The following is a 22,614-nucleotide window of genomic DNA, read 5'->3' as shown; positions in this document are numbered from 1 at the left end:
AAAAAAAAGACAGCCTGGCGGCCGGCTGTTGCAGTGTTGCCCTCTCAGGCAACACTGAGTGACTGACTGAGCCTCACCGTCTTATATAAAGTTCAGACGGAACTTTGCACGTGTCATAGTGGAGCCCTCAGGATTCCAGAGCCAGCTTTCTGACATCATAATGGGGCCTCAGAGATAAAAGCCTGGGCCCAGGCAGTGTTGGTCAGTGCTGCTCAGCAGGCAGCACTGGACTGGACTGGATTACAGCTGATACAAGGTGTGAAGGAACAAGGGGTGGCTGTGGGCATGCACTTGCTGCCGCTGCCAGTGTTTATCTGCATGGCAGCAGGGCATTTGGGCGTTGCCAGGAAGGCGTTTTTATGTAGATTCCTCCTCTTTCAGCACTGCATTGTGGTGCAAGCAAAAGAAGCAAATCCTGTCTGGCTTCCTCTCCGGCCTTTATTCACCTCCCGTGTAGCTGTGAGTGTGTGAGCCTGCAGGGCCCCATGGAATTGCCTAGAAGTAGGCTGAATCGCTGCAAGGGCTGAACAGCAGTATCGGGCAGGCTCGGGCAACGCGCGGCCCGTTCGGGTTATCGCTTCTCGGCCTTTTGGCTAAGATCAAGTGTAGTATCTGTTCTTATCAGTTTAATATCTGATACGTCCCCTATCTGGGGACCATATATTAAATGGATTTTTAGAACAGGGAGATGGAAATAGAGCTTGCTCTGTCCACTCCACGCATTGACCTGGTATTGCAGTATTTCCAGGACCGGTGCACCCTTTCCTTATGTGTTGACTAAAAGCAGATTCCAAAAGTGTTTTTTGTCTTTGCTATTGTTTCTGTCTTTCTGAAGGGATCTCCCCTTTTAATCCCATTATTTCAACACCTGTTGGACAATGCATGAGTGATAATGAGCTCATTGATTAAATGCAATTAATGAATAGATTGCCACCTCTTGTTGTGTGTCGTCTGTGTTTCTGTGTTTCCGGCATTTCACATTGGAACACCTCATTCACCTTCCTTGTCTTCTCTCCGCCCTCCCTTTTAGGTAAGTTAAAGAGCTGCACCTGAGCCAGCCACTGATTGATTGATTGATTGATTGATTGATTGATTGATTGATTGATGCAGCACAACAGTCAAATAGTGGAGTGGAGTAGGGGAACAGCAAACAGCCAATAAAGCAGCCCGCCCGCTCGCCTGCCCGCCACAATGGACCTACCTGTGTACACTAGATGGATGTGATGGAATGTACTGTCGTCCCTACATTTCAAGAAGAAGTAAGAATTGCAGTTGCAACAAAGCCTTGCTTGCCTACAAAGAGAGCAGCAATTTGGATTTGTTACTATGTTACCTAGAAGAATAACAAACTGTGCAAGGATGGAGGTTGTAGGAGCAAGGAGAAGTTGTCTGTAAAGTTGGTGGATGCCTATTTTCCATTTTGCAGTCCCTTGTCTCCCTCTTGTGGCCTCCTGGAGGCAACTAGCTGTGCAAAAAAAAGACAGCCTGGCGGCCGGCTGTTGCAGTGTTGCCCTCTCAGGCAACACTGAGTGACTGACTGAGCCTCACCGTCTTATATAAAGTTCAGACGGAACTTTGCACGTGTCATAGTGGAGCCCTCAGGATTCCAGAGCCAGCTTTCTGACATCATAATGGGGCCTCAGAGATAAAAGCCTGGGCCCAGGCAGTGTTGGTCAGTGCTGCTCAGCAGGCAGCACTGGACTGGACTGGATTACAGCTGATACAAGGTGTGAAGGAACAAGGGGTGGCTGTGGGCATGCACTTGCTGCCGCTGCCAGTGTTTATCTGCATGGCAGCAGGGCATTTGGGCGTTGCCAGGAAGGCGTTTTTATGTAGATTCCTCCTCTTTCAGCACTGCATTGTGGTGCAAGCAAAAGAAGCAAATCCTGTCTGGCTTCCTCTCCGGCCTTTATTCACCTCCCGTGTAGCTGTGAGTGTGTGAGCCTGCAGGGCCCCATGGAATTGCCTAGAAGTAGGCTGAATCGCTGCAAGGGCTGAACAGCAGTATCGGGCAGGCTCGGGCAACGCGCGGCCCGTTCGGGTTATCGCTTCTCGGCCTTTTGGCTAAGATCAAGTGTAGTATCTGTTCTTATCAGTTTAATATCTGATACGTCCCCTATCTGGGGACCATATATTAAATGGATTTTTAGAACAGGGAGATGGAAATAGAGCTTGCTCTGTCCACTCCACGCATTGACCTGGTATTGCAGTATTTCCAGGACCGGTGCACCCTTTCCTTATGTGTTGACTAAAAGCAGATTCCAAAAGTGTTTTTTGTCTTTGCTATTGTTTCTGTCTTTCTGAAGGGATCTCCCCTTTTAATCCCATTATTTCAACACCTGTTGGACAATGCATGAGTGATAATGAGCTCATTGATTAAATGCAATTAATGAATAGATTGCCACCTCTTGTTGTGTGTCGTCTGTGTTTCTGTGTTTCCGGCATTTCACATTGGAACACCTCATTCACCTTCCTTGTCTTCTCTCCGCCCTCCCTTTTAGGTAAGTTAAAGAGCTGCACCTGAGCCAGCCACTGATTGATTGATTGATTGATTGATTGATTGATTGATTGATTGATGCAGCACAACAGTCAAATAGTGGAGTGGAGTAGGGGAACAGCAAACAGCCAATAAAGCAGCCCGCCCGCTCGCCTGCCCGCCACAATGGACCTACCTGTGTACACTAGATGGATGTGATGGAATGTACTGTCGTCCCTACATTTCAAGAAGAAGTAAGAATTGCAGTTGCAACAAAGCCTTGCTTGCCTACAAAGAGAGCAGCAATTTGGATTTGTTACTATGTTACCTAGAAGAATAACAAACTGTGCAAGGATGGAGGTTGTAGGAGCAAGGAGAAGTTGTCTGTAAAGTTGGTGGATGCCTATTTTCCATTTTGCAGTCCCTTGTCTCCCTCTTGTGGCCTCCTGGAGGCAACTAGCTGTGCAAAAAAAAGACAGCCTGGCGGCCGGCTGTTGCAGTGTTGCCCTCTCAGGCAACACTGAGTGACTGACTGAGCCTCACCGTCTTATATAAAGTTCAGACGGAACTTTGCACGTGTCATAGTGGAGCCCTCAGGATTCCAGAGCCAGCTTTCTGACATCATAATGGGGCCTCAGAGATAAAAGCCTGGGCCCAGGCAGTGTTGGTCAGTGCTGCTCAGCAGGCAGCACTGGACTGGACTGGATTACAGCTGATACAAGGTGTGAAGGAACAAGGGGTGGCTGTGGGCATGCACTTGCTGCCGCTGCCAGTGTTTATCTGCATGGCAGCAGGGCATTTGGGCGTTGCCAGGAAGGCGTTTTTATGTAGATTCCTCCTCTTTCAGCACTGCATTGTGGTAGCAAATCCTGTCTGGCTTCCTCTCCGGCCTTTATTCACCTCCCGTGTAGCTGTGAGTGTGTGAGCCTGCAGGGCCCCATGGAATTGCCTAGAAGTAGGCTGAATCGCTGCAAGGGCTGAACAGCAGTATCGGGCAGGCTCGGGCAACGCGCGGCCCGTTCGGGTTATCGCTTCTCGGCCTTTTGGCTAAGATCAAGTGTAGTATCTGTTCTTATCAGTTTAATATCTGATACGTCCCCTATCTGGGGACCATATATTAAATGGATTTTTAGAACAGGGAGATGGAAATAGAGCTTGCTCTGTCCACTCCACGCATTGACCTGGTATTGCAGTATTTCCAGGACCGGTGCACCCTTTCCTTATGTGTTGACTAAAAGCAGATTCCAAAAGTGTTTTTTGTCTTTGCTATTGTTTCTGTCTTTCTGAAGGGATCTCCCCTTTTAATCCCATTATTTCAACACCTGTTGGACAATGCATGAGTGATAATGAGCTCATTGATTAAATGCAATTAATGAATAGATTGCCACCTCTTGTTGTGTGTCGTCTGTGTTTCTGTGTTTCCGGCATTTCACATTGGAACACCTCATTCACCTTCCTTGTCTTCTCTCCGCCCTCCCTTTTAGGTAAGTTAAAGAGCTGCACCTGAGCCAGCCACTGATTGATTGATTGATTGATTGATTGATTGATTGATTGATTGATTGATTGATTGATTGATGCAGCACAACAGTCAAATAGTGGAGTGGAGTAGGGGAACAGCAAACAGCCAATAAAGCAGCCCGCCCGCTCGCCTGCCCGCCACAATGGACCTACCTGTGTACACTAGATGGATGTGATGGAATGTACTGTCGTCCCTACATTTCAAGAAGAAGTAAGAATTGCAGTTGCAACAAAGCCTTGCTTGCCTACAAAGAGAGCAGCAATTTGGATTTGTTACTATGTTACCTAGAAGAATAACAAACTGTGCAAGGATGGAGGTTGTAGGAGCAAGGAGAAGTTGTCTGTAAAGTTGGTGGATGCCTATTTTCCATTTTGCAGTCCCTTGTCTCCCTCTTGTGGCCTCCTGGAGGCAACTAGCTGTGCAAAAAAAAGACAGCCTGGCGGCCGGCTGTTGCAGTGTTGCCCTCTCAGGCAACACTGAGTGACTGACTGAGCCTCACCGTCTTATATAAAGTTCAGACGGAACTTTGCACGTGTCATAGTGGAGCCCTCAGGATTCCAGAGCCAGCTTTCTGACATCATAATGGGGCCTCAGAGATAAAAGCCTGGGCCCAGGCAGTGTTGGTCAGTGCTGCTCAGCAGGCAGCACTGGACTGGACTGGATTACAGCTGATACAAGGTGTGAAGGAACAAGGGGTGGCTGTGGGCATGCACTTGCTGCCGCTGCCAGTGTTTATCTGCATGGCAGCAGGGCATTTGGGCGTTGCCAGGAAGGCGTTTTTATGTAGATTCCTCCTCTTTCAGCACTGCATTGTGGTGCAAGCAAAAGAAGCAAATCCTGTCTGGCTTCCTCTCCGGCCTTTATTCACCTCCCGTGTAGCTGTGAGTGTGTGAGCCTGCAGGGCCCCATGGAATTGCCTAGAAGTAGGCTGAATCGCTGCAAGGGCTGAACAGCAGTATCGGGCAGGCTCGGGCAACGCGCGGCCCGTTCGGGTTATCGCTTCTCGGCCTTTTGGCTAAGATCAAGTGTAGTATCTGTTCTTATCAGTTTAATATCTGATACGTCCCCTATCTGGGGACCATATATTAAATGGATTTTTAGAACAGGGAGATGGAAATAGAGCTTGCTCTGTCCACTCCACGCATTGACCTGGTATTGCAGTATTTCCAGGACCGGTGCACCCTTTCCTTATGTGTTGACTAAAAGCAGATTCCAAAAGTGTTTTTTGTCTTTGCTATTGTTTCTGTCTTTCTGAAGGGATCTCCCCTTTTAATCCCATTATTTCAACACCTGTTGGACAATGCATGAGTGATAATGAGCTCATTGATTAAATGCAATTAATGAATAGATTGCCACCTCTTGTTGTGTGTCGTCTGTGTTTCTGTGTTTCCGGCATTTCACATTGGAACACCTCATTCACCTTCCTTGTCTTCTCTCCGCCCTCCCTTTTAGGTAAGTTAAAGAGCTGCACCTGAGCCAGCCACTGATTGATTGATTGATTGATTGATTGATTGATTGATTGATTGATTGATTGATTGATTGATTGATGCAGCACAACAGTCAAATAGTGGAGTGGAGTAGGGGAACAGCAAACAGCCAATAAAGCAGCCCGCCCGCTCGCCTGCCCGCCACAATGGACCTACCTGTGTACACTAGATGGATGTGATGGAATGTACTGTCGTCCCTACATTTCAAGAAGAAGTAAGAATTGCAGTTGCAACAAAGCCTTGCTTGCCTACAAAGAGAGCAGCAATTTGGATTTGTTACTATGTTACCTAGAAGAATAACAAACTGTGCAAGGATTGAGGTTGTAGGAGCAAGGAGAAGTTGTCTGTAAAGTTGGTGGATGCCTATTTTCCATTTTGCAGTCCCTTGTCTCCCTCTTGTGGCCTCCTGGAGGCAACTAGCTGTGCAAAAAAAAGACAGCCTGGCGGCCGGCTGTTGCAGTGTTGCCCTCTCAGGCAACACTGAGTGACTGACTGAGCCTCACCGTCTTATATAAAGTTCAGACGGAACTTTGCACGTGTCATAGTGGAGCCCTCACGATTCCAGAGCCAGCTTTCTGACATCATAATGGGGCCTCAGAGATAAAAGCCTGGGCCCAGGCAGTGTTGGTCAGTGCTGCTCAGCAGGCAGCATTGGACTGGACTGGATTACAGCTGATACAAGGTGTGAAGGAACAAGGGGTGGCTGTGGGCATGCACTTGCTGCCGCTGCCAGTGTTTATCTGCATGGCAGCAGGGCATTTGGGCGTTGCCAGGAAGGCGTTTTTATGTAGATTCCTCCTCTTTCAGCACTGCATTGTGGTGCAAGCAAAAGAAGCAAATCCTGTCTGGCTTCCTCTCCGGCCTTTATTCACCTCCCGTGTAGCTGTGAGTGTGTGAGCCTGCAGGGCCCCATGGAATTGCCTAGAAGTAGGCTGAATCGCTGCAAGGGCTGAACAGCAGTATCGGGCAGGCTCGGGCAACGCGCGGCCCGTTCGGGTTATCGCTTCTCGGCCTTTTGGCTAAGATCAAGTGTAGTATCTGTTCTTATCAGTTTAATATCTGATACGTCCCCTATCTGGGGACCATATATTAAATGGATTTTTAGAACAGGGAGATGGAAATAGAGCTTGCTCTGTCCACTCCACGCATTGACCTGGTATTGCAGTATTTCCAGGACCGGTGCACCCTTTCCTTATGTGTTGACTAAAAGCAGATTCCAAAAGTGTTTTTTGTCTTTGCTATTGTTTCTGTCTTTCTGAAGGGATCTCCCCTTTTAATCCCATTATTTCAACACCTGTTGGACAATGCATGAGTGATAATGAGCTCATTGATTAAATGCAATTAATGAATAGATTGCCACCTCTTGTTGTGTGTCGTCTGTGTTTCTGTGTTTCCGGCATTTCACATTGGAACACCTCATTCACCTTCCTTGTCTTCTCTCCGCCCTCCCTTTTAGGTAAGTTAAAGAGCTGCACCTGAGCCAGCCACTGATTGATTGATTGATTGATTGATTGATTGATTGATTGATTGATTGATTGATTGATTGATGCAGCACAACAGTCAAATAGTGGAGTGGAGTAGGGGAACAGCAAACAGCCAATAAAGCAGCCCGCCCGCTCGCCTGCCCGCCACAATGGACCTACCTGTGTACACTAGATGGATGTGATGGAATGTACTGTCGTCCCTACATTTCAAGAAGAAGTAAGAATTGCAGTTGCAACAAAGCCTTGCTTGCCTACAAAGAGAGCAGCAATTTGGATTTGTTACTATGTTACCTAGAAGAATAACAAACTGTGCAAGGATGGAGGTTGTAGGAGCAAGGAGAAGTTGTCTGTAAAGTTGGTGGATGCCTATTTTCCATTTTGCAGTCCCTTGTCTCCCTCTTGTGGCCTCCTGGAGGCAACTAGCTGTGCAAAAAAAAGACAGCCTGGCGGCCGGCTGTTGCAGTGTTGCCCTCTCAGGCAACACTGAGTGACTGACTGAGCCTCACCGTCTTATATAAAGTTCAGACGGAACTTTGCACGTGTCATAGTGGAGCCCTCAGGATTCCAGAGCCAGCTTTCTGACATCATAATGGGGCCTCAGAGATAAAAGCCTGGGCCCAGGCAGTGTTGGTCAGTGCTGCTCAGCAGGCAGCACTGGACTGGACTGGATTACAGCTGATACAAGGTGTGAAGGAACAAGGGGTGGCTGTGGGCATGCACTTGCTGCCGCTGCCAGTGTTTATCTGCATGGCAGCAGGGCATTTGGGCGTTGCCAGGAAGGCGTTTTTATGTAGATTCCTCCTCTTTCAGCACTGCATTGTGGTGCAAGCAAAAGAAGCAAATCCTGTCTGGCTTCCTCTCCGGCCTTTATTCACCTCCCGTGTAGCTGTGAGTGTGTGAGCCTGCAGGGCCCCATGGAATTGCCTAGAAGTAGGCTGAATCGCTGCAAGGGCTGAACAGCAGTATCGGGCAGGCTCGGGCAACGCGCGGCCCGTTCGGGTTATCGCTTCTCGGCCTTTTGGCTAAGATCAAGTGTAGTATCTGTTCTTATCAGTTTAATATCTGATACGTCCCCTATCTGGGGACCATATATTAAATGGATTTTTAGAACAGGGAGATGGAAATAGAGCTTGCTCTGTCCACTCCACGCATTGACCTGGTATTGCAGTATTTCCAGGACCGGTGCACCCTTTCCTTATGTGTTGACTAAAAGCAGATTCCAAAAGTGTTTTTTGTCTTTGCTATTGTTTCTGTCTTTCTGAAGGGATCTCCCCTTTTAATCCCATTATTTCAACACCTGTTGGACAATGCATGAGTGATAATGAGCTCATTGATTAAATGCAATTAATGAATAGATTGCCACCTCTTGTTGTGTGTCGTCTGTGTTTCTGTGTTTCCGGCATTTCACATTGGAACACCTCATTCACCTTCCTTGTCTTCTCTCCGCCCTCCCTTTTAGGTAAGTTAAAGAGCTGCACCTGAGCCAGCCACTGATTGATTGATTGATTGATTGATTGATTGATTGATTGATTGATTGATTGATTGATGCAGCACAACAGTCAAATAGTGGAGTGGAGTAGGGGAACAGCAAACAGCCAATAAAGCAGCCCGCCCGCTCGCCTGCCCGCCACAATGGACCTACCTGTGTACACTAGATGGATGTGATGGAATGTACTGTCGTCCCTACATTTCAAGAAGAAGTAAGAATTGCAGTTGCAACAAAGCCTTGCTTGCCTACAAAGAGAGCAGCAATTTGGATTTGTTACTATGTTACCTAGAAGAATAACAAACTGTGCAAGGATGGAGGTTGTAGGAGCAAGGAGAAGTTGTCTGTAAAGTTGGTGGATGCCTATTTTCCATTTTGCAGTCCCTTGTCTCCCTCTTGTGGCCTCCTGGAGGCAACTAGCTGTGCAAAAAAAAAGACAGCCTGGCGGCCGGCTGTTGCAGTGTTGCCCTCTCAGGCAACACTGAGTGACTGACTGAGCCTCACCGTCTTATATAAAGTTCAGACGGAACTTTGCACGTGTCATAGTGGAGCCCTCAGGATTCCAGAGCCAGCTTTCTGACATCATAATGGGGCCTCAGAGATAAAAGCCTGGGCCCAGGCAGTGTTGGTCAGTGCTGCTCAGCAGGCAGCACTGGACTGGACTGGATTACAGCTGATACAAGGTGTGAAGGAACAAGGGGTGGCTGTGGGCATGCACTTGCTGCCGCTGCCAGTGTTTATCTGCATGGCAGCAGGGCATTTGGGCGTTGCCAGGAAGGCGTTTTTATGTAGATTCCTCCTCTTTCAGCACTGCATTGTGGTGCAAGCAAAAGAAGCAAATCCTGTCTGGCTTCCTCTCCGGCCTTTATTCACCTCCCGTGTAGCTGTGAGTGTGTGAGCCTGCAGGGCCCCATGGAATTGCCTAGAAGTAGGCTGAATCGCTGCAAGGGCTGAACAGCAGTATCGGGCAGGCTCGGGCAACGCGCGGCCCGTTCGGGTTATCGCTTCTCGGCCTTTTGGCTAAGATCAAGTGTAGTATCTGTTCTTATCAGTTTAATATCTGATACGTCCCCTATCTGGGGACCATATATTAAATGGATTTTTAGAACAGGGAGATGGAAATAGAGCTTGCTCTGTCCACTCCACGCATTGACCTGGTATTGCAGTATTTCCAGGACCGGTGCACCCTTTCCTTATGTGTTGACTAAAAGCAGATTCCAAAAGTGTTTTTTGTCTTTGCTATTGTTTCTGTCTTTCTGAAGGGATCTCCCCTTTTAATCCCATTATTTCAACACCTGTTGGACAATGCATGAGTGATAATGAGCTCATTGATTAAATGCAATTAATGAATAGATTGCCACCTCTTGTTGTGTGTCGTCTGTGTTTCTGTGTTTCCGGCATTTCACATTGGAACACCTCATTCACCTTCCTTGTCTTCTCTCCGCCCTCCCTTTTAGGTAAGTTAAAGAGCTGCACCTGAGCCAGCCACTGATTGATTGATTGATTGATTGATTGATTGATTGATTGATGCAGCACAACAGTCAAATAGTGGAGTGGAGTAGGGGAACAGCAAACAGCCAATAAAGCAGCCCGCCCGCTCGCCTGCCCGCCACAATGGACCTACCTGTGTACACTAGATGGATGTGATGGAATGTACTGTCGTCCCTACATTTCAAGAAGAAGTAAGAATTGCAGTTGCAACAAAGCCTTGCTTGCCTACAAAGAGAGCAGCAATTTGGATTTGTTACTATGTTACCTAGAAGAATAACAAACTGTGCAAGGATGGAGGTTGTAGGAGCAAGGAGAAGTTGTCTGTAAAGTTGGTGGATGCCTATTTTCCATTTTGCAGTCCCTTGTCTCCCTCTTGTGGCCTCCTGGAGGCAACAAGCTGTACAAAAAAAAGACAGCCTGGCGGCCGGCTGTTGCAGTGTTGCCCTCTCAGGCAACACTGAGTGACTGACTGAGCCTCACCGTCTTATATAAAGTTCAGACGGAACTTTGCACGTCTCATAGTGGAGCCCTCAGGATTCCAGAGCCAGCTTTCTGACATCATAATGGGGCCTCAGAGATAAAAGCCTGGGCCCAGGCAGTATTGGTCAGTGCTGCTCAGCAGGCAGCACTGGACTGGACTGGATTACAGCTGATACAAGGTGTGAAGGAACAAGGGGTGGCTGTGGGCATGCACTTGCTGCCGCTGCCAGTGTTTATCTGCATGGCAGCAGGGCATTTGGGCGTTGCCAGGAAGGCGTTTTTATGTAGATTCCTCCTCTTTCAGCACTGCATTGTGGTGCAAGCAAAAGAAGCAAATCCTGTCTGGCTTCCTCTCCGGCCTTTATTCACCTCCTGTGTAGCTGTGAGTGTGTGAGCCTGCAGGGCCCCATGGAATTGCCTAGAAGTAGGCTGAATCGCTGCAAGGGCTGAACAGCAGTATCGGGCAGGCTCGGGCAACGCGCGGCCCGTTCGGGTTATCGCTTCTCGGCCTTTTGGCTAAGATCAAGTGTAGTATCTGTTCTTATCAGTTTAATATCTGATACGTCCCCTATCTGGGGACCATATATTAAATGGATTTTTAGAACAGGGAGATGGAAATAGAGCTTGCTCTGTCCACTCCACGCATTGACCTGGTATTGCAGTATTTCCAGGACCGGTGCACCCTTTCCTTATGTGTTGACTAAAAGCAGATTCCAAAAGTGTTTTTTGTCTTTGCTATTGTTTCTGTCTTTCTGAAGGGATCTCCCCTTTTAATCCCATTATTTCAACACCTGTTGGACAATGCATGAGTGATAATGAGCTCATTGATTAAATGCAATTAATGAATAGATTGCCACCTCTTGTTGTGTGTCGTCTGTGTTTCTGTGTTTCCGGCATTTCACATTGGAACACCTCATTCACCTTCCTTGTCTTCTCTCCGCCCTCCCTTTTAGGTAAGTTAAAGAGCTGCACCTGAGCCAGCCACTGATTGATTGATTGATTGATTGATTGATTGATTGATTGATTGATTGATTGATTGATTGATTGATTGATGCAGCACAACAGTCAAATAGTGGAGTGGAGTAGGGGAACAGCAAACAGCCAATAAAGCAGCCCGCCCGCTCGCCTGCCCGCCACAATGGACCTACCTGTGTACACTAGATGGATGTGATGGAATGTACTGTCGTCCCTACATTTCAAGAAGAAGTAAGAATTGCAGTTGCAACAAAGCCTTGCTTGCCTACAAAGAGAGCAGCAATTTGGATTTGTTACTATGTTACCTAGAAGAATAACAAACTGTGCAAGGATGGAGGTTGTAGGAGCAAGGAGAAGTTGTCTGTAAAGTTGGTGGATGCCTATTTTCCATTTTGCAGTCCCTTGTCTCCCTCTTGTGGCCTCCTGGAGGCAACAAGCTGTACAAAAAAAAGACAGCCTGGCGGCCGGCTGTTGCAGTGTTGCCCTCTCAGGCAACACTGAGTGACTGACTGAGCCTCACCGTCTTATATAAAGTTCAGACGGAACTTTGCACGTCTCATAGTGGAGCCCTCAGGATTCCAGAGCCAGCTTTCTGACATCATAATGGGGCCTCAGAGATAAAAGCCTGGGCCCAGGCAGTATTGGTCAGTGCTGCTCAGCAGGCAGCACTGGACTGGACTGGATTACAGCTGATACAAGGTGTGAAGGAACAAGGGGTGGCTGTGGGCATGCACTTGCTGCCGCTGCCAGTGTTTATCTGCATGGCAGCAGGGCATTTGGGCGTTGCCAGGAAGGCGTTTTTATGTAGATTCCTCCTCTTTCAGCACTGCATTGTGGTGCAAGCAAAAGAAGCAAATCCTGTCTGGCTTCCTCTCCGGCCTTTATTCACCTCCTGTGTAGCTGTGAGTGTGTGAGCCTGCAGGGCCCCATGGAATTGCCTAGAAGTAGGCTGAATCGCTGCAAGGGCTGAACAGCAGTATCGGGCAGGCTCGGGCAACGCGCGGCCCGTTCGGGTTATCGCTTCTCGGCCTTTTGGCTAAGATCAAGTGTAGTATCTGTTCTTATCAGTTTAATATCTGATACGTCCCCTATCTGGGGACCATATATTAAATGGATTTTTAGAACAGGGAGATGGAAATAGAGCTTGCTCTGTCCACTCCACGCATTGACCTGGTATTGCAGTATTTCCAGGACCGGTGCACCCTTTCCTTATGTGTTGACTAAAAGCAGATTCCAAAAGTGTTTTTTGTCTTTGCTATTGTTTCTGTCTTTCTGAAGGGATCTCCCCTTTTAATCCCATTATTTCAACACCTGTTGGACAATGCATGAGTGATAATGAGCTCATTGATTAAATGCAATTAATGAATAGATTGCCACCTCTTGTTGTGTGTCGTCTGTGTTTCTGTGTTTCCGGCATTTCACATTGGAACACCTCATTCACCTTCCTTGTCTTCTCTCCGCCCTCCCTTTTAGGTAAGTTAAAGAGCTGCACCTGAGCCAGCCACTGATTGATTGATTGATTGATTGATTGATTGATTGATTGATTGATTGATTGATTGATTGATGCAGCACAACAGTCAAATAGTGGAGTGGAGTAGGGGAACAGCAAACAGCCAATAAAGCAGCCCGCCCGCTCGCCTGCCCGCCACAATGGACCTACCTGTGTACACTAGATGGATGTGATGGAATGTACTGTCGTCCCTACATTTCAAGAAGAAGTAAGAATTGCAGTTGCAACAAAGCCTTGCTTGCCTACAAAGAGAGCAGCAATTTGGATTTGTTACTATGTTACCTAGAAGAATAACAAACTGTGCAAGGATGGAGGTTGTAGGAGCAAGGAGAAGTTGTCTGTAAAGTTGGTGGATGCCTATTTTCCATTTTGCAGTCCCTTGTCTCCCTCTTGTGGCCTCCTGGAGGCAACTAGCTGTGCAAAAAAAAGACAGCCTGGCGGCCGGCTGTTGCAGTGTTGCCCTCTCAGGCAACACTGAGTGACTGACTGAGCCTCACCGTCTTATATAAAGTTCAGACGGAACTTTGCACGTGTCATAGTGGAGCCCTCAGGATTCCAGAGCCAGCTTTCTGACATCATAATGGGGCCTCAGAGATAAAAGCCTGGGCCCAGGCAGTGTTGGTCAGTGCTGCTCAGCAGGCAGCACTGGACTGGACTGGATTACAGCTGATACAAGGTGTGAAGGAACAAGGGGTGGCTGTGGGCATGCACTTGCTGCCGCTGCCAGTGTTTATCTGCATGGCAGCAGGGCATTTGGGCGTTGCCAGGAAGGCGTTTTTATGTAGATTCCTCCTCTTTCAGCACTGCATTGTGGTGCAAGCAAAAGAAGCAAATCCTGTCTGGCTTCCTCTCCGGCCTTTATTCACCTCCCGTGTAGCTGTGAGTGTGTGAGCCTGCAGGGCCCCATGGAATTGCCTAGAAGTAGGCTGAATCGCTGCAAGGGCTGAACAGCAGTATCGGGCAGGCTCGGGCAACGCGCGGCCCGTTCGGGTTATCGCTTCTCGGCCTTTTGGCTAAGATCAAGTGTAGTATCTGTTCTTATCAGTTTAATATCTGATACGTCCCCTATCTGGGGACCATATATTAAATGGATTTTTAGAACAGGGAGATGGAAATAGAGCTTGCTCTGTCCACTCCACGCATTGACCTGGTATTGCAGTATTTCCAGGACCGGTGCACCCTTTCCTTATGTGTTGACTAAAAGCAGATTCCAAAAGTGTTTTTTGTCTTTGCTATTGTTTCTGTCTTTCTGAAGGGATCTCCCCTTTTAATCCCATTATTTCAACACCTGTTGGACAATGCATGAGTGATAATGAGCTCATTGATTAAATGCAATTAATGAATAGATTGCCACCTCTTGTTGTGTGTCGTCTGTGTTTCTGTGTTTCCGGCATTTCACATTGGAACACCTCATTCACCTTCCTTGTCTTCTCTCCGCCCTCCCTTTTAGGTAAGTAAAAGAGCTGCACCTGAGCCAGCCACTGATTGATTGATTGATTGATTGATTGATTGATTGATTGATTGATTGATTGATGCAGCACAACAGTCAAATAGTGGAGTGGAGTAGGGGAACAGCAAACAGCCAATAAAGCAGCCCGCCCGCTCGCCTGCCCGCCACAATGGACCTACCTGTGTACACTAGATGGATGTGATGGAATGTACTGTCGTCCCTACATTTCAAGAAGAAGTAAGAATTGCAGTTGCAACAAAGCCTTGCTTGCCTACAAAGAGAGCAGCAATTTGGATTTGTTACTATGTTACCTAGAAGAATAACAAACTGTGCAAGGATGGAGGTTGTAGGAGCAAGGAGAAGTTGTCTGTAAAGTTGGTGGATGCCTATTTTCCATTTTGCAGTCCCTTGTCTCCCTCTTGTGGCCTCCTGGAGGCAACTAGCTGTGCAAAAAAAAGACAGCCTGGCGGCCGGCTGTTGCAGTGTTGCCCTCTCAGGCAACACTGAGTGACTGACTGAGCCTCACCGTCTTATATAAAGTTCAGACGGAACTTTGCACGTGTCATAGTGGAGCCCTCAGGATTCCAGAGCCAGCTTTCTGACATCATAATGGGGCCTCAGAGATAAAAGCCTGGGCCCAGGCAGTGTTGGTCAGTGCTGCTCAGCAGGCAGCACTGGACTGGACTGGATTACAGCTGATACAAGGTGTGAAGGAACAAGGGGTGGCTGTGGGCATGCACTTGCTGCCGCTGCCAGTGTTTATCTGCATGGCAGCAGGGCATTTGGGCGTTGCCAGGAAGGCGTTTTTATGTAGATTCCTCCTCTTTCAGCACTGCATTGTGGTGCAAGCAAAAGAAGCAAATCCTGTCTGGCTTCCTCTCCGGCCTTTATTCACCTCCCGTGTAGCTGTGAGTGTGTGAGCCTGCAGGGCCCCATGGAATTGCCTAGAAGTAGGCTGAATCGCTGCAAGGGCTGAACAGCAGTATCGGGCAGGCTCGGGCAACGCGCGGCCCGTTCGGGTTATCGCTTCTCGGCCTTTTGGCTAAGATCAAGTGTAGTATCTGTTCTTATCAGTTTAATATCTGATACGTCCCCTATCTGGGGACCATATATTAAATGGATTTTTAGAACAGGGAGATGGAAATAGAGCTTGCTCTGTCCACTCCACGCATTGACCTGGTATTGCAGTATTTCCAGGACCGGTGCACCCTTTCCTTATGTGTTGACTAAAAGCAGATTCCAAAAGTGTTTTTTGTCTTTGCTATTGTTTCTGTCTTTCTGAAGGGATCTCCCCTTTTAATCCCATTATTTCAACACCTGTTGGACAATGCATGAGTGATAATGAGCTCATTGATTAAATGCAATTAATGAATAGATTGCCACCTCTTGTTGTGTGTCGTCTGTGTTTCTGTGTTTCCGGCATTTCACATTGGAACACCTCATTCACCTTCCTTGTCTTCTCTCCGCCCTCCCTTTTAGGTAAGTTAAAGAGCTGCACCTGAGCCAGCCACTGATTGATTGATTGATTGATTGATTGATTGATTGATTGATTGATTGATTGATTGATTGATTGATTGATTGATTGATGCAGCACAACAGTCAAATAGTGGAGTGGAGTAGGGGAACAGCAAACAGCCAATAAAGCAGCCCGCCCGCTCGCCTGCCCGCCACAATGGACCTACCTGTGTACACTAGATGGATGTGATGGAATGTACTGTCGTCCCTACATTTCAAGAAGAAGTAAGAATTGCAGTTGCAACAAAGCCTTGCTTGCCTACAAAGAGAGCAGCAATTTGGATTTGTTACTATGTTACCTAGAAGAATAACAAACTGTGCAAGGATGGAGGTTGTAGGAGCAAGGAGAAGTTGTCTGTAAAGTTGGTGGATGCCTATTTTCCATTTTGCAGTCCCTTGTCTCCCTCTTGTGGCCTCCTGGAGGCAACTAGCTGTGCAAAAAAAAGACAGCCTGGCGGCCGGCTGTTGCAGTGTTGCCCTCTCAGGCAACACTGAGTGACTGACTGAGCCTCACCGTCTTATATAAAGTTCAGACGGAACTTTGCACGTGTCATAGTGGAGCCCTCACGATTCCAGAGCCAGCTTTCTGACATCATAATGGGGCCTCAGAGATAAAAGCCTGGGCCCAGGCAGTGTTGGTCAGTGCTGCTCAGCAGGCAGCACTGGACTGGACTGGATTACAGCTGATACAAGGTGTGAAGGAACAAGGGGTGGCTGTGGGCATGCACTTGCTGCCGCTGCCAGTGTTTATCTGCATGGCAGCAGGGCATTTGGGCGTTGCCAGGAAGGCGTTTTTATGTAGATTCCTCCTCTTTCAGCACTGCATTGTGGTGCAAGCAAAAGAAGCAAATCCTGTCTGGCTTCCTCTCCGGCCTTTATTCACCTCCCGTGTAGCTGTGAGTGTGTGAGCCTGCAGGGCCCCATGGAATTGCCTAGAAGTAGGCTGAATCGCTGCAAGGGCTGAACAGCAGTATCGGGCAGGCTCGGGCAACGCGCGGCCCGTTCGGGTTATCGCTTCTCGGCCTTTTGGCTAAGATCAAGTGTAGTATCTGTTCTTATCAGTTTAATATCTGATACGTCCCCTATCTGGGGACCATATATTAAATGGATTTTTAGAACAGGGAGATGGAAATAGAGCTTGCTCTGTCCACTCCACGCATTGACCTGGTATTGCAGTATTTCCAGGACCGGTGCACCCTTTCCTTATGTGTTGACTAAAAGCAGATTCCAAAAGTGTTTTTTGTCTTTGCTATTGTTTCTGTCTTTCTGAAGGGATCTCCCCTTTTAATCCCATTATTTCAACACCTGTTGGACAATGCATGAGTGATAATGAGCTCATTGATTAAATGCAATTAATGAATAGATTGCCACCTCTTGTTGTGTGTCGTCTGTGTTTCTGTGTTTCCGGCATTTCACATTGGAACACCTCATTCACCTTCCTTGTCTTCTCTCCGCCCTCCCTTTTAGGTAAGTTAAAGAGCTGCACCTGAGCCAGCCACTGATTGATTGATTGATTGATTGATTGATTGATTGATTGATGCAGCACAACAGTCAAATAGTGGAGTGGAGTAGGGGAACAGCAAACAGCCAATAAAGCAGCCCGCCCGCTCGCCTGCCCGCCACAATGGACCTACCTGTGTACACTAGATGGATGTGATGGAATATACTGTCGTCCCTACATTTCAAGAAGAAGTAAGAATTGCAGTTGCAACAAAGCCTTGCTTGCCTACAAAGAGAGCAGCAATTTGGATTTGTTACTATGTTACCTAGAAGAATAACAAACTGTGCAAGGATGGAGGTTGTAGGAGCAAGGAGAAGTTGTCTGTAAAGTTGGTGGATGCCTATTTTCCATTTTGCAGTCCCTTGTCTCCCTCTTGTGGCCTCCTGGAGGCAACTAGCTGTGCAAAAAAAAGACAGCCTGGCGGCCGGCTGTTGCAGTGTTGCCCTCTCAGGCAACACTGAGTGACTGACTGAGCCTCACCGTCTTATATAAAGTTCAGACGGAACTTTGCACGTGTCATAGTGGAGCCCTCAGGATTCCAGAGCCAGCTTTCTGACATCATAATGGGGCCTCAGAGATAAAAGCCTGGGCCCAGGCAGTGTTGGTCAGTGCTGCTCAGCAGGCAGCACTGGACTGGACTGGATTACAGCTGATACAAGGTGTGAAGGAACAAGGGGTGGCTGTGGGCATGCACTTGCTGCCGCTGCCAGTGTTTATCTGCATGGCAGCAGGGCATTTGGGCGTTGCCAGGAAGGCGTTTTTATGTAGATTCCTCCTCTTTCAGCACTGCATTGTGGTGCAAGCAAAAGAAGCAAATCCTGTCTGGCTTCCTCTCCGGCCTTTATTCACCTCCCGTGTAGCTGTGAGTGTGTGAGCCTGCAGGGCCCCATGGAATTGCCTAGAAGTAGGCTGAATCGCTGCAAGGGCTGAACAGCAGTATCGGGCAGGCTCGGGCAACGCGCGGCCCGTTCGGGTTATCGCTTCTCGGCCTTTTGGCTAAGATCAAGTGTAGTATCTGTTCTTATCAGTTTAATATCTGATACGTCCCCTATCTGGGGACCATATATTAAATGGATTTTTAGAACAGGGAGATGGAAATAGAGCTTGCTCTGTCCACTCCACGCATTGACCTGGTATTGCAGTATTTCCAGGACCGGTGCACCCTTTCCTTATGTGTTGACTAAAAGCAGATTCCAAAAGTGTTTTTTGTCTTTGCTATTGTTTCTGTCTTTCTGAAGGGATCTCCCCTTTTAATCCCATTATTTCAACACCTGTTGGACAATGCATGAGTGATAATGAGCTCATTGATTAAATGCAATTAATGAATAGATTGCCACCTCTTGTTGTGTGTCGTCTGTGTTTCTGTGTTTCCGGCATTTCACATTGGAACACCTCATTCACCTTCCTTGTCTTCTCTCCGCCCTCCCTTTTAGGTAAGTTAAAGAGCTGCACCTGAGCCAGCCACTGATTGATTGATTGATTGATTGATTGATTGATTGATTGATTGATTGATGCAGCACAACAGTCAAATAGTGGAGTGGAGTAGGGGAACAGCAAACAGCCAATAAAGCAGCCCGCCCGCTCGCCTGCCCGCCACAATGGACCTACCTGTGTACACTAGATGGATGTGATGGAATGTACTGTCGTCCCTACATTTCAAGAAGAAGTAAGAATTGCAGTTGCAACAAAGCCTTGCTTGCCTACAAAGAGAGCAGCAATTTGGATTTGTTACTATGTTACCTAGAAGAATAACAAACTGTGCAAGGATGGAGGTTGTAGGAGCAAGGAGAAGTTGTCTGTAAAGTTGGTGGATGCCTATTTTCCATTTTGCAGTCCCTTGTCTCCCTCTTGTGGCCTCCTGGAGGCAACTAGCTGTGCAAAAAAAAGACAGCCTGGCGGCCGGCTGTTGCAGTGTTGCCCTCTCAGGCAACACTGAGTGACTGACTGAGCCTCACCGTCTTATATAAAGTTCAGACGGAACTTTGCACGTGTCATAGTGGAGCCCTCAGGATTCCAGAGCCAGCTTTCTGACATCATAATGGGGCCTCAGAGATAAAAGCCTGGGCCCAGGCAGTGTTGGTCAGTGCTGCTCAGCAGGCAGCACTGGACTGGACTGGATTACAGCTGATACAAGGTGTGAAGGAACAAGGGGTGGCTGTGGGCATGCACTTGCTGCCGCTGCCAGTGTTTATCTGCATGGCAGCAGGGCATTTGGGCGTTGCCAGGAAGGCGTTTTTATGTAGATTCCTCCTCTTTCAGCACTGCATTGTGGTGCAAGCAAAAGAAGCAAATCCTGTCTGGCTTCCTCTCCGGCCTTTATTCACCTCCCGTGTAGCTGTGAGTGTGTGAGCCTGCAGGGCCCCATGGAATTGCCTAGAAGTAGGCTGAATCGCTGCAAGGGCTGAACAGCAGTATCGGGCAGGCTCGGGCAACGCGCGGCCCGTTCGGGTTATCGCTTCTCGGCCTTTTGGCTAAGATCAAGTGTAGTATCTGTTCTTATCAGTTTAATATCTGATACGTCCCCTATCTGGGGACCATATATTAAATGGATTTTTAGAACAGGGAGATGGAAATAGAGCTTGCTCTGTCCACTCCACGCATTGACCTGGTATTGCAGTATTTCCAGGACCGGTGCACCCTTTCCTTATGTGTTGACTAAAAGCAGATTCCAAAAGTGTTTTTTGTCTTTGCTATTGTTTCTGTCTTTCTGAAGGGATCTCCCCTTTTAATCCCATTATTTCAACACCTGTTGGACAATGCATGAGTGATAATGAGCTCATTGATTAAATGCAATTAATGAATAGATTGCCACCTCTTGTTGTGTGTCGTCTGTGTTTCTGTGTTTCCGGCATTTCACATTGGAACACCTCATTCACCTTCCTTGTCTTCTCTCCGCCCTCCCTTTTAGGTAAGTTAAAGAGCTGCACCTGAGCCAGCCACTGATTGATTGATTGATTGATTGATTGATTGATTGATTGATGCAGCACAACAGTCAAATAGTGGAGTGGAGTAGGGGAACAGCAAACAGCCAATAAAGCAGCCCGCCCGCTCGCCTGCCCGCCACAATGGACCTACCTGTGTACACTAGATGGATGTGATGGAATGTACTGTCGTCCCTACATTTCAAGAAGAAGTAAGAATTGCAGTTGCAACAAAGCCTTGCTTGCCTACAAAGAGAGCAGCAATTTGGATTTGTTACTATGTTACCTAGAAGAATAACAAACTGTGCAAGGATGGAGGTTGTAGGAGCAAGGAGAAGTTGTCTGTAAAGTTGGTGGATGCCTATTTTCCATTTTGCAGTCCCTTGTCTCCCTCTTGTGGCCTCCTGGAGGCAACTAGCTGTGCAAAAAAAAGACAGCCTGGCGGCCGGCTGTTGCAGTGTTGCCCTCTCAGGCAACACTGAGTGACTGACTGAGCCTCACCGTCTTATATAAAGTTCAGACGGAACTTTGCACGTGTCATAGTGGAGCCCTCAGGATTCCAGAGCCAGCTTTCTGACATCATAATGGGGCCTCAGAGATAAAAGCCTGGGCCCAGGCAGTGTTGGTCAGTGCTGCTCAGCAGGCAGCACTGGACTGGACTGGATTACAGCTGATACAAGGTGTGAAGGAACAAGGGGTGGCTGTGGGCATGCACTTGCTGCCGCTGCCAGTGTTTATCTGCATGGCAGCAGGGCATTTGGGCGTTGCCAGGAAGGCGTTTTTATGTAGATTCCTCCTCTTTCAGCACTGCATTGTGGTGCAAGCAAAAGAAGCAAATCCTGTCTGGCTTCCTCTCCGGCCTTTATTCACCTCCCGTGTAGCTGTGAGTGTGTGAGCCTGCAGGGCCCCATGGAATTGCCTAGAAGTAGGCTGAATCGCTGCAAGGGCTGAACAGCAGTATCGGGCAGGCTCGGGCAACGCGCGGCCCGTTCGGGTTATCGCTTCTCGGCCTTTTGGCTAAGATCAAGTGTAGTATCTGTTCTTATCAGTTTAATATCTGATACGTCCCCTATCTGGGGACCATATATTAAATGGATTTTTAGAACAGGGAGATGGAAATAGAGCTTGCTCTGTCCACTCCACGCATTGACCTGGTATTGCAGTATTTCCAGGACCGGTGCACCCTTTCCTTATGTGTTGACTAAAAGCAGATTCCAAAAGTGTTTTTTGTCTTTGCTATTGTTTCTGTCTTTCTGAAGGGATCTCCCCTTTTAATCCCATTATTTCAACACCTGTTGGACAATGCATGAGTGATAATGAGCTCATTGATTAAATGCAATTAATGAATAGATTGCCACCTCTTGTTGTGTGTCGTCTGTGTTTCTGTGTTTCCGGCATTTCACATTGGAACACCTCATTCACCTTCCTTGTCTTCTCTCCGCCCTCCCTTTTAGGTAAGTAAAAGAGCTGCACCTGAGCCAGCCACTGATTGATTGATTGATTGATTGATTGATTGATTGATTGATTGATTGATTGATGCAGCACAACAGTCAAATAGTGGAGTGGAGTAGGGGAACAGCAAACAGCCAATAAAGCAGCCCGCCCGCTCGCCTGCCCGCCACAATGGACCTACCTGTGTACACTAGATGGATGTGATGGAATGTACTGTCGTCCCTACATTTCAAGAAGAAGTAAGAATTGCAGTTGCAACAAAGCCTTGCTTGCCTACAAAGAGAGCAGCAATTTGGATTTGTTACTATGTTACCTAGAAGAATAACAAACTGTGCAAGGATGGAGGTTGTAGGAGCAAGGAGAAGTTGTCTGTAAAGTTGGTGGATGCCTATTTTCCATTTTGCAGTCCCTTGTCTCCCTCTTGTGGCCTCCTGGAGGCAACTAGCTGTGCAAAAAAAAGACAGCCTGGCGGCCGGCTGTTGCAGTGTTGCCCTCTCAGGCAACACTGAGTGACTGACTGAGCCTCACCGTCTTATATAAAGTTCAGACGGAACTTTGCACGTGTCATAGTGGAGCCCTCAGGATTCCAGAGCCAGCTTTCTGACATCATAATGGGGCCTCAGAGATAAAAGCCTGGGCCCAGGCAGTGTTGGTCAGTGCTGCTCAGCAGGCAGCACTGGACTGGACTGGATTACAGCTGATACAAGGTGTGAAGGAACAAGGGGTGGCTGTGGGCATGCACTTGCTGCCGCTGCCAGTGTTTATCTGCATGGCAGCAGGGCATTTGGGCGTTGCCAGGAAGGCGTTTTTATGTAGATTCCTCCTCTTTCAGCACTGCATTGTGGTGCAAGCAAAAGAAGCAAATCC

General features: G+C 47.8%; 15 non-coding genes across 15 annotated transcripts; all 15 read left to right on the top strand.

The window, feature by feature from the left end:
• The first annotated feature begins 573 nt into the window (after window positions 1–573).
• On the top strand, window positions 574–764 carry LOC142735399 (U2 spliceosomal RNA). The gene has a single exon (XR_012880484.1). It is a non-coding gene; the product is annotated as a U2 spliceosomal RNA (small nuclear RNA).
• Window positions 765–2,044: 1,280 nt separating this feature from the next.
• LOC142735466 (U2 spliceosomal RNA) lies at window positions 2,045–2,235 on the top strand. Its single transcript, XR_012880545.1, has one exon. It is a non-coding gene; the product is annotated as a U2 spliceosomal RNA (small nuclear RNA).
• A 1,268-nt stretch (window positions 2,236–3,503) lies between these two features.
• On the top strand, window positions 3,504–3,694 carry LOC142735465 (U2 spliceosomal RNA). The gene has a single exon (XR_012880544.1). It is a non-coding gene; the product is annotated as a U2 spliceosomal RNA (small nuclear RNA).
• A 1,296-nt stretch (window positions 3,695–4,990) lies between these two features.
• On the top strand, window positions 4,991–5,181 carry LOC142735464 (U2 spliceosomal RNA). The gene has a single exon (XR_012880543.1). It is a non-coding gene; the product is annotated as a U2 spliceosomal RNA (small nuclear RNA).
• Window positions 5,182–6,481: 1,300 nt separating this feature from the next.
• LOC142735462 (U2 spliceosomal RNA) lies at window positions 6,482–6,672 on the top strand. Its single transcript, XR_012880542.1, has one exon. It is a non-coding gene; the product is annotated as a U2 spliceosomal RNA (small nuclear RNA).
• Window positions 6,673–7,968: 1,296 nt separating this feature from the next.
• LOC142735461 (U2 spliceosomal RNA) lies at window positions 7,969–8,159 on the top strand. The gene has a single exon (XR_012880541.1). It is a non-coding gene; the product is annotated as a U2 spliceosomal RNA (small nuclear RNA).
• Window positions 8,160–9,452: 1,293 nt separating this feature from the next.
• On the top strand, window positions 9,453–9,643 carry LOC142735459 (U2 spliceosomal RNA). The gene has a single exon (XR_012880539.1). It is a non-coding gene; the product is annotated as a U2 spliceosomal RNA (small nuclear RNA).
• A 1,276-nt stretch (window positions 9,644–10,919) lies between these two features.
• On the top strand, window positions 10,920–11,110 carry LOC142735458 (U2 spliceosomal RNA). The gene has a single exon (XR_012880538.1). It is a non-coding gene; the product is annotated as a U2 spliceosomal RNA (small nuclear RNA).
• Window positions 11,111–12,414: 1,304 nt separating this feature from the next.
• On the top strand, window positions 12,415–12,605 carry LOC142735457 (U2 spliceosomal RNA). The gene has a single exon (XR_012880537.1). It is a non-coding gene; the product is annotated as a U2 spliceosomal RNA (small nuclear RNA).
• Window positions 12,606–13,901: 1,296 nt separating this feature from the next.
• LOC142735456 (U2 spliceosomal RNA) lies at window positions 13,902–14,092 on the top strand. The gene has a single exon (XR_012880536.1). It is a non-coding gene; the product is annotated as a U2 spliceosomal RNA (small nuclear RNA).
• A 1,288-nt stretch (window positions 14,093–15,380) lies between these two features.
• LOC142735455 (U2 spliceosomal RNA) lies at window positions 15,381–15,571 on the top strand. The gene has a single exon (XR_012880535.1). It is a non-coding gene; the product is annotated as a U2 spliceosomal RNA (small nuclear RNA).
• A 1,312-nt stretch (window positions 15,572–16,883) lies between these two features.
• LOC142735454 (U2 spliceosomal RNA) lies at window positions 16,884–17,074 on the top strand. The gene has a single exon (XR_012880534.1). It is a non-coding gene; the product is annotated as a U2 spliceosomal RNA (small nuclear RNA).
• A 1,276-nt stretch (window positions 17,075–18,350) lies between these two features.
• Window positions 18,351–18,541, top strand: LOC142735453 (U2 spliceosomal RNA). The gene has a single exon (XR_012880533.1). It is a non-coding gene; the product is annotated as a U2 spliceosomal RNA (small nuclear RNA).
• A 1,284-nt stretch (window positions 18,542–19,825) lies between these two features.
• On the top strand, window positions 19,826–20,016 carry LOC142735451 (U2 spliceosomal RNA). The gene has a single exon (XR_012880532.1). It is a non-coding gene; the product is annotated as a U2 spliceosomal RNA (small nuclear RNA).
• Window positions 20,017–21,292: 1,276 nt separating this feature from the next.
• On the top strand, window positions 21,293–21,483 carry LOC142735450 (U2 spliceosomal RNA). The gene has a single exon (XR_012880531.1). It is a non-coding gene; the product is annotated as a U2 spliceosomal RNA (small nuclear RNA).
• Window positions 21,484–22,614: the final 1,131 nt, after the last annotated feature.

Source organism: Rhinoderma darwinii, unplaced genomic scaffold (genome assembly GCF_050947455.1).
Source record: "Rhinoderma darwinii isolate aRhiDar2 unplaced genomic scaffold, aRhiDar2.hap1 Scaffold_999, whole genome shotgun sequence".
NCBI lineage: Eukaryota > Metazoa > Chordata > Amphibia > Anura > Rhinodermatidae > Rhinoderma > Rhinoderma darwinii.
The sequence above is the reverse complement of the archived record's forward strand: the minus strand, read 5'-3'. Positions and strand labels throughout refer to the sequence as shown.